The following is a 9,571-nucleotide window of genomic DNA, read 5'->3' as shown; positions in this document are numbered from 1 at the left end:
CAGCGCAGATCTTCCCCCAGCTGACCCGCTCACGATCTTCCACATCTCCATAAATCAAAGCATTTCCTAGACCAGACACTACTGCCTCTTTGGCTTAGCTGATGCATGTTGCAGGATCTTTCTCTTGCATTATAGAATATCTAAAAACACCCAGAAGGTGCCCTCACCCAGCTATACCATCCCAAGTGCCTTAGACATTGTCAAATAATCCCCCAGGGACAAAATCCTCAAATGCCCTGTTAGAGAAATTACCCTGGTCCAGTAACTTCGCCATTATTCTTCTCTTCCCCTGGGTCTTAGAAACCAGCTTCACCAGGACACCCTGTCATCCTTCCCTTTGAGGAGCATCCATGACAGAATTTCTTCTCACACTGCCCCGAGTCTCTAGGCGTCTTTCCTACTCCTCACTGGGTGATTCAAAGAAACCAAAATGATCCCTTCAAACATAAGTTAGATCTGTCATTGTTCACCTAAAATTCACCATGTCGCCAGGTGTGGTGGCGTATGCCTGTTGTCCCAGCACTCAGCATGCTGAGGCGGGAATGTCGTTGCGAGCTTGAGACCAGCCTGGGCTGCAAAGTGAGCTGAAGGCCAGCCTGAGCTGCACAGCAAGACCCTGTCTCAAAAGGTACAATTCCCTGTGTCTTTCTTTTCTTGCTTTCAGTAGAGCCCCAGCCCCCCCTGTGCAGAAGGCCTGCACTGTTCAGTGTAGAGCTGCCCTCCTCTCCATCTGACGGTCAGCTCAGCCACCCCCACCTGCCCTACGGAGTTACAACGTGCCTGGTAACTTCCTACTTCATGGCTCTGGCCCTGCCTTCTTGCTTGTGCTGTCCCAGGGTTCTCTCCCAGTCTAGGTATCTGTCCTCCTGTGACACTTCCCTTGGAAGAAGGCCGTGTAATACACACTTCACCCTCATGTCTTCACAAGGCAGCACTACAACCTTCCCCTGCCCTTCTGTACCCATGTGGAATTTTAAGATCTGTTACTGCATTTTCTCTGTCCTCCCTAGAAAGTTAGTAGCCTGAGATCCACACTTCTGACTCTTCTGATTGATTTCCAGTACCCAGAAAATGTCCAGCACAAATTAGATGTTCAATAAATATTTAATGCACCTAAGAATCAATGAGTGAATGAATGGATTTTAGTCATAAAGAGGTCCAACTAGAGAAAGTTCTGATTTTTATATCTTACTGCAATCTTGCACCTCTAAACGGATGAGAACAGAGGAGGGATGCCAAAAGCTCCCTGTCCACCACGAGATCCATCTCTCCAACAAAGGCCCCAAGAAATAGGCTCACCAGAGTCCTCTCCCACAGAGGCGCCAGCTTGTTTAACGAAGGAATGATAGCAATTGTAGGCATTTGCCATGACTTCTGCTCATCGGGAGGGGACGGACGTTCCACCTAGACCACAACGTCCATGGCTTGAACGTCTCCACTTGCTCCTAGGGGTATTTTTCTTGTTTTGTTTTTTTTTTTAATTCTGTTCTTCCTCCCCAGGGCTACTGCAGGGTGGTCGATAACCTACCTGCCATCCGTCAGCTTCTGAGGACCACTTTAGGGTCAGGACCATACCTGGAACAGCAGAGAACAGCACGGCGCGGTGCCCCCAGCTCTGGTCACGGTGGGAATGAGAAGGCGCAGCTTCGGCTCCCTAGGCATCAGCACATGCGAGTCGCAGCAGGCGTGTGTGAGCACAAGGCTGTTGGGTCAGCAGGAAGCGCTCAGGTGGGCGTGTTTCCGGATGCCTCATTCAGAGTGCAACCCTCACACAGACCCCTGGGCACTAGGAATAAGAGTTTGCCCAGAAGCTTAAAAGAGAGAAGAGAAAGACAGAGTGCTTGTCATTACAGACCACGGCAGATTACACATATGTCAAGTGCAGGCATTGAATGCAAAACACCAGGCTCCAACCATAAGTGACAGGGAGGGCTGGGGTCTCACTCAGTATCAGGTTGCTGGCCTAGCACGTACAGGGCACCCGGCTCTCTCTCCCCAGTGCCAGTGTGGGTGGAAAAAGAACTCTTCTGGAGGATGACAATGAGATAAAGTCAAAGAGTAGAATATCAGCAAAAACATGCCCTAAATGTAATTTCATGTTTAGCTGTTGAAATATTAATGATTAAAGCTTAGCTTAGCTTGACTGAACTTTGCTCCAGCACCTTGAAAAGCGTTGCTATAGATTTTGTGCAGACCAAGGTGCTGGGATAATTGAGGTGCTGGGACCAAACTGGCACAGAGAGAGGAGGCAAGATAACCCAGCCGGCCTTGGCCTATTGGCAGACCGACGCGGAAGGTCACCGAGCAACAGTCCCTCTAGGATCTCTGCAAGTATTTTCTGTTATTACCACTTGAGAAGCGACCAAAAAAAAAACCAAAAAGTAAAGAATGGCAAAAACAGCAAAGCCTATACTTTTCCACAATCTTACACAGCAATATTCTCATAATGACGCAAGAACTCCAGACACAAGGAGCTTAAATGCTGTCTCCCTGTATTGCTTGCTAATGGCGCAGCCGCACACGGGGCGGGTGAGCTCTCTGGGGCTCTGGTTCTCTTCAGAAGTTGATGCACACAATATTCACTTCGCGGGTCCTGAAAAATTCAAAGGCAGAAGTGCCGTTACCAGCCAGGACTGGCCCAGGTGCGCACCTAATGAGGACAAATGGTAAGACACGAGAAACCCGGCGCTGAAGCAGCTCTCTTGCCATTAAGGAGTGTGAGAAGGAGACTAACGCCGGCGGACATGACCCTTTGCTTTATCTGGTTAAGTCCACTTGAGTTTTCTGCCATTTAAAAGAGTGTATGCTTAATGATGTATATAAAGGAGAAGAGAGAACATTAGCGCAATAGGAATTCTGCTCGAATGGCTTTTACGGAGGCAGAGGAGCACATGCTAAAGCGAACCGGTAATGAGGGAGGACAGGGGAAGAGCCCCGCAGAAGGGCTCAGAGAAGGGGGTACGACACAGTCCAGCACGAAGAAGGGCAGTACGGCCTCGAATCACAGCCTCGAACCCTGATAAATACCCTGCAAGCCATTTTGGCAGCGCATTTATTCTGCAAGCCTTGAGCTCCTTAGCTTCCTGATATTACCCAAATTATGCACGGGACTTTCACAGGCTCATGCTGACCAAGCATGGATACGAGCAGAACTGACAGCGTCTGGCATCCCTCGCCCTGCAGTTTATCAAGACTGAACACACATTCAGGAACAATCTTTCCACAAGGGAGTGACATTTTCACAATATCTGTCTCTGAAGTACTGAAAGTCCATGTTTATAAGAATCTATTTAAAGCCCAAACCTAATGTGTTTATTTGGCTGGTATCCCATACAGTTTTTAAGCCAGATAAAGGTAAACTTTAGATAATAAGGTTTATATACCACGGGAGATGGTTATCAGAAGGGGATTGGACAGAAAAAGGAAATATGCATCGCAGATAAGACTCAGATAATATCTGTGGAACATGTAAAACCTTTAAAGTAGAGAAATGATTCTTACCCGCACATTGGAATCTCCAGGGGAACTTATAAAAGAAACCACCAACACCCTCCTCTTGAGACTGATTTGTTGTGAGGGTGGGCGGGCAGAGCTATTTTTATGAGCTTCTGGCTGATGCCAACCTGCTGCCAAGTTAGACAACCACCTCTGGGTCTCCTGCAAGGTGGGAGAAAGTTTTGGCTAGCCCGCCACTGCCCTCCTGCACTCTGTGTTAGAAAGAACATTCAGACATGCCCAGCCTTGCTGGAACAGTCGCTAGCAGCATCGCTTCAAAACGCATCCAGACCTACAAAGTTTGCTTTCCTCTCGAAGCACATCAATGGCACAGCTCTGGGGCTGGACGAGCGCCTCCTAGCTACTCCTGATGCCAGCCAGTCAGAAGCACTTGTGGGCAGGGCGCAAGCACCAGAGGAGATCAGGGGCGCTCAGATCCACCCCCACTGGCCTATTTCCCAGTGGGACTGTCTGAGCCTTTAATAAGAAACTTTGGACATCTCCAAAGGATATCAGAGCACCTCTGTTTTATATACACACTTCCCATTGAAGAACAAACCTGAGTATCTTCAAAGTCAGAATTACTCTCCACATCATACAGGTTTTCTCTAGCACTAGGCAGAAGAGGAAAAGGTCCTCAAACCATATTCTTTTCATGTGTGCCCCAAAAGAGGTTCTACCAGGATTAGACTTATATGTCATTTAAAAATAAGGATGACATGGACGACAAAAGCCACAACCCTTCCAACCACCCTTACATGCTCCCATCCTATCCCCAGCATGAGACTCCCGAGAGCTAACAATAATAGAAGATACTGTGCTGTCATTCCTCCTCAGATGTATCCTGAATTCCTCACAGAGCCAGTTGGAAGACAAAGTTAAACAATGTAGAACAGGACTATTCCTAGAAAGGTACTTAAAAATAGACGTTTACTGATGCTCAGGAAAAGCAGCTGGACATGAGCCTCTTAGCTCCTCCTGACCCAACTCCCAGACAAGGTGCATCGGTGATCTATCCAAGAGGCCCAATCTGGATCCAAGAGGCCCAATCTGGCTGAGATTGCTTCCCAGCCAGACGAACTTTGGGTTCACCCAAACCTTGGAGAGACTCACACTCCCAGTTTGGTGCAGCTATTCCATTTCATTCTCTCTGGCCAGAATACATTCATAGTAAATATGCTGATACAGGTTCAAATGAGTTGACCCAGGCAATACCATTTCATGAGAATATGTAGGACCTGTCATGGGGGAGATGATTGGAATCAAGAAAACTAATTCTAAGAGGATCAAGAAAGCTAATTCTAAGATATATATGCTAATGTAAATAAATTTTTAAAGAAATTAAAGTTGTAGACATTTGTCATCTGATTTTAAGAGATACTATAAGCTAGTATAAGAAGTCCTGGTTCTGGCAAGCAAAAACAAAACTAAGAGTAAGTTCAGGAAATAGCTGGCGAACCATAATGGCATATTTATTTTCTTGTTTTATTTTAATCTTTTATTTGTTTATTTATTTGGTGCAGGGCCTTGCTACACGGCTTGGACTCATAGTGATCCTCCTGTCTCAGCCTCCCCAGTTCTGGGCTCACAGTCAGTTTTGGTGGCCAGCTTGGCATGCAGTATCAGGGATCACACCAGGGTCCTTGAGCTTGCCTGGCAAACACTTCGACTGCCAGGTTATCTCACCAGCCCTATTTTCTCATTTTAAAGTCAGGTTTATTTGAAGGCAACATCACACAATATAGCAACCACTGTTGAATTCCTACTACTTTGTTTAATGAAATTTCATATCATTTCTAATGCTGTCTTTTCTTTATATCACTATCTTGTATTTTTCAAAAAATAAAAATAAAGTCACTTATAGCAGCAATTCTACCAGTTTTAAGTATATCAATAGATTAGTTGTGATGAATACGTGCATTAACTCCAGAGAACATTTCCAACGTTCCAGGTAGTACTTTCACAACATCTGCGGCCCTGGGCACAGGACACCACTGATCAGTTTGCTGTCGCTGTGATTTTGCCTTTCCAGGAATTTCTTATGAATGCAATGAGACAGCATAGGAACTGGCCTGTCTGGTTGCCTTCATCAAACATTACATATCTGAAATGCATCCTTTTCATAGGGAGCATCAGTCCACATCTGAGGCTGAGTAGCATCATCCCCTTGTGTGGTTCTGTCAGAGCTGTTTATTCACTGGTCAGTAGGTAGGTATATCTGGGCCGTTTCTAGTTTGGGGCTATTGCGAATAGCAGGCCTCCCACCACCCTCGGGGTGGCCCTTGTGTGGATGTGTGTTTTTACTTCTTTGTGAGCAAATATAGAGAGAGTTTCTGTGTCCTGCTCTTCATCTTTAATTTCAACAAACAAACCCTTTACAAAGATATCAGCAGTACATGAGTTCTGATTGTTACATAATTTCCAGAGAATTGGTATGATGGTTCATGTCTAGATGGCCCCTCAAAGCCTTGGGCTAAGTCTAGAGTGTGTGGTTGAGTCACAGAGCATTGCTAGGATTAAGGGAGCTGGGATTACAGGCCGGTGACTGCTGGATCAGTGCACGATTGCACTGACACTAATCCCAGTAGACTGGGTATGCTCTCAGAGACAGAAAGAGACATGCCTCCCACTTCCGCTTGCTGCTTGAGGTGTTCTCTGCCATCACGCACTGTAGCTCTCTATGTGCTGCCCCCCTTGGAGCCAACCTTCACTGAATGAAACCTCTGTAAAGTGTGAGCTAAATAAGCCTTTCTTCCCTTCCTTGTGGCTGTTACACACTTTGTCTCAATAATGAGAAAAGTAGGACAGCTGGCAGACTTGGGCTGGCCAATATCAGATGTTCAAAGTGATCTGTCTTGGTGCTTCCTGATAGATAGAGCAGCATTTTTCTAATAACTAACGACAACGCTCTTCCCCATGTTTCTTGCTGTTCATATTTCTTTTGCAATTACAAGCCTGTTTAAACACCTTTCTCCTTTTTAAACTGATGTATTTTTCTTATTGTTAAATAGTAAAAATTCCTTCTATATTCTAGATTTAAGTCACCTCAGATTCGTGTTATTCATGTATCTTCACTGGCTTTTCTATTCTTTAATCACGTGTTTTAAATAACAAATATTTTTTGTATTTATCACTCCACAATCTATAAATTTCATTTGTCAATGTTTTATCTTATGATCCATGACTTTTGTGTCCTATCCGAATGGCCTTTGCTTAACTCAAGGTCAAAACATATTTCCCAACATTGTCTCTAGAATTATTATATTCTCAGCACCTCCATGTCTAGGCATATAATCCACCATGAGTTAATTTTTATATAATCATAAACTATAAATCAAGTTCTTCTTGAAATCACATTTTGTATATTTATATTCAATTATTAGCACACCATTATTTGAAAAGGCTCTCAGTTACACATTATATGATTTTGATGTATTTGCTCAAAAAATGTCACTAAACGTTGGTCTATTTTTGAGGACTATATTTCATTTCACTTATCTGTGTATCTATTCTTATACCAATATCATACTGCCTTAAGTTTCATAGATTGAGTATCTTGAAATCAGAAAGTAAAATACCTCCACCTTTGACTCTTTCAAAAAATTTGCATATGTGTATGTGTTATGTGTATGTGTATATACATGTTGCATATAAGTGTATCTGTTGTATAGGCTGCTGCATATGTATATGTCATATATGTGCACGAGTTGTAATGCTTATATATACAAAACCTCTTCTCCACATACTTCCAAAAAGCTATCTGAGATTCTGATGGACATGCACTGATGCTGTGGATCAACCTGGAAAGAACGCAAATCACAACATCATGTTTTTCACTTGTTAGATTGTCTTTAGTAACACTGAATGATTTTCAGTGTCAAAGAGGGAGTAGATAAGATATAAATGAGAGGAGGCTCTATGACTTAAAATTTCTGCAAGCCAAAGTAGGAATTTTTTTTGTATTGAAAAAAGAAGCAATAGGGTTGGCCAAATAGCTCAGTGGATTAAAGTGCCTACAAGCAGACACAGGGGCCAGGGGTTAGATCCCTGGGCCTACCATGCCAGCCCCACTCCCTGGGAGAGCTGAGAGGACAATTGAGACTGGATATGGTGGCACATGGCTGTAATCCCAGCTCTTGGGAGGCTGTAAACAGGCAGATCACTATGAGTCCAATCTAGTAGTGAGACCCTGAACAACCTGTAGACCTTTCCCTAAAATACAAAAAGAAAAGAAAAAGAGAGGCACTGAAATGCCAAATATGTAGTCATTGGAGTGGTTTTGGTATTAGGTAATGGACATAGAAGAGCAGAAGGAGTAATGTGCTCACAGAATGACCTACTTTGTTTTAGCAAAATGTGGGCAAACAGAGGTAAACTGAGGACAGACTGTTTAAAAAGAAGAAATCTACATTTGATATCAAAAATCCTCACCCTATCCATATTTCAAAAGATGACAACAATAGGTAGAGAAATGTGCTTTAAATGATTTTTTATTGAAGAACCAATAATTTGCTATGTGATTTATTCACTATCTCAGTAGAAGCTAAGGCTGAGGATGGAATTATCTAGAAAGACCCTTTTATCTCTATTGAAGATCTTGTCTAATGACTCCAATCCCTGAGATGCACAGAGGAGACCTGCAAAACCTGAAAATGTTATTTTTACCAAAACACTGCCCATTTGAACTGAAAGTGGTGAAAAACAGCTGGGCCCCCAAATTCCCCAGTTAGGAGAGACAACTTCTGGGCTGAAAACATTTTGCTTTGAGGAAAAGACAGTATATGCTGAGGACAGGGCATTAGGCACAGAGGGTACAGTAACAAGGCACACGCTGTGCAAGCCAATGCTATTTTCTCCACTAGATATTGAACCTGGATGGGATTTGTAGCATTTTATTCTTTCCAATTTCTTGGATGCAGAATAAGATTACCTGTAACTGCTATCTTATGTCCACCCCATCACTGTCTTTTGGGAACAGAGAGCTTATTGTCTTAATAGATCTACAGGTAGAAAAGGAATTTTTCCCCAGAATTAATCATGTCCAGATCCTCACAAGTATGATTTAGATGATAAACATATGAATTGGAGAGCAGGTGAATTGTAGAACTTGGATGTGAGTGTTGATACTGTTATGGAGGACAAAGAGTTGAGGATATTTAATTGGTGGGGTGGGGGTGGTCAACACAATTTTATTTGGAAAAGATGTAAATCTGGATGGGTGAGAGGGCAGACTATAGAAAGCTGAATGGCGGTCCCCCAAGTTATATTTTACCACCTGTTCCCTGGAACCTGGGGATGTTATTTATTTTTAAAAAAAGGTCTTTTCAAGATATATATAAGTTGAGGCTCTTGAGATGAAGATGAGGTTATAATCTTGGATTTTTCATCATGGTTTTTAATCCAATGGCTAGCGTCTTTATACAGAAAAATACAAACATATACAAAAACGACATGGAGCTGTGTAGCTGCAAGCCAAGGACCACTTGGAGACATCAGAGGCTGGAAGGGGAAAGAAAGGACATTTCCCTTAGGGCCTGTGAAGGAAGTATGAAACTGCACATACCCTGATTTCAGATGCCTTCCTTCCAGAACCGGAATATAATGCATTCCTTCCGTGTTAAGCCACTTAGTGTGGTAATTTGTCATAGTAGCTCTAGAAAGCCAATACAAATATGCAGGTCTTACAAATATGTTGCTAGACTTATTCCTAAGTATTTCGTTTTTGTTATTGACACATACTATGGTACTAATATTAATAGAAACTTTCACTGCTATGTTCCTAAATGCGGTATATTTTCTATGTTGTTTTTAGGGTCTGTGGCCTTGCTAAACTCACTTGCACTTTCCTGCTCATTTGTGCATATCCCCAGCTATTTTACGCAGGAGATTTGCTTCTTCCTTCCCAGGGTGGATGACTTCCACGCACTTTCCATCTCTTGCAGAGAAGTTAGTACCACACTAAAATGTTGACTTGAAATTATGAGCAGACACTCATGTCTTGTCTTCAACTTTGAGAGTTACCCCGTCTTTCACTACTGAACGTGAAATTAGCCAAGGTCCTTTTCTACCAATTTTT

Source organism: Octodon degus, unplaced genomic scaffold (genome assembly GCF_000260255.1).
Source record: "Octodon degus isolate 3935 unplaced genomic scaffold, OctDeg1.0 scaffold00054, whole genome shotgun sequence".
Classification (NCBI taxonomy): domain Eukaryota; kingdom Metazoa; phylum Chordata; class Mammalia; order Rodentia; family Octodontidae; genus Octodon; species Octodon degus.
Note: the sequence above shows the minus strand (reverse complement) of the source record.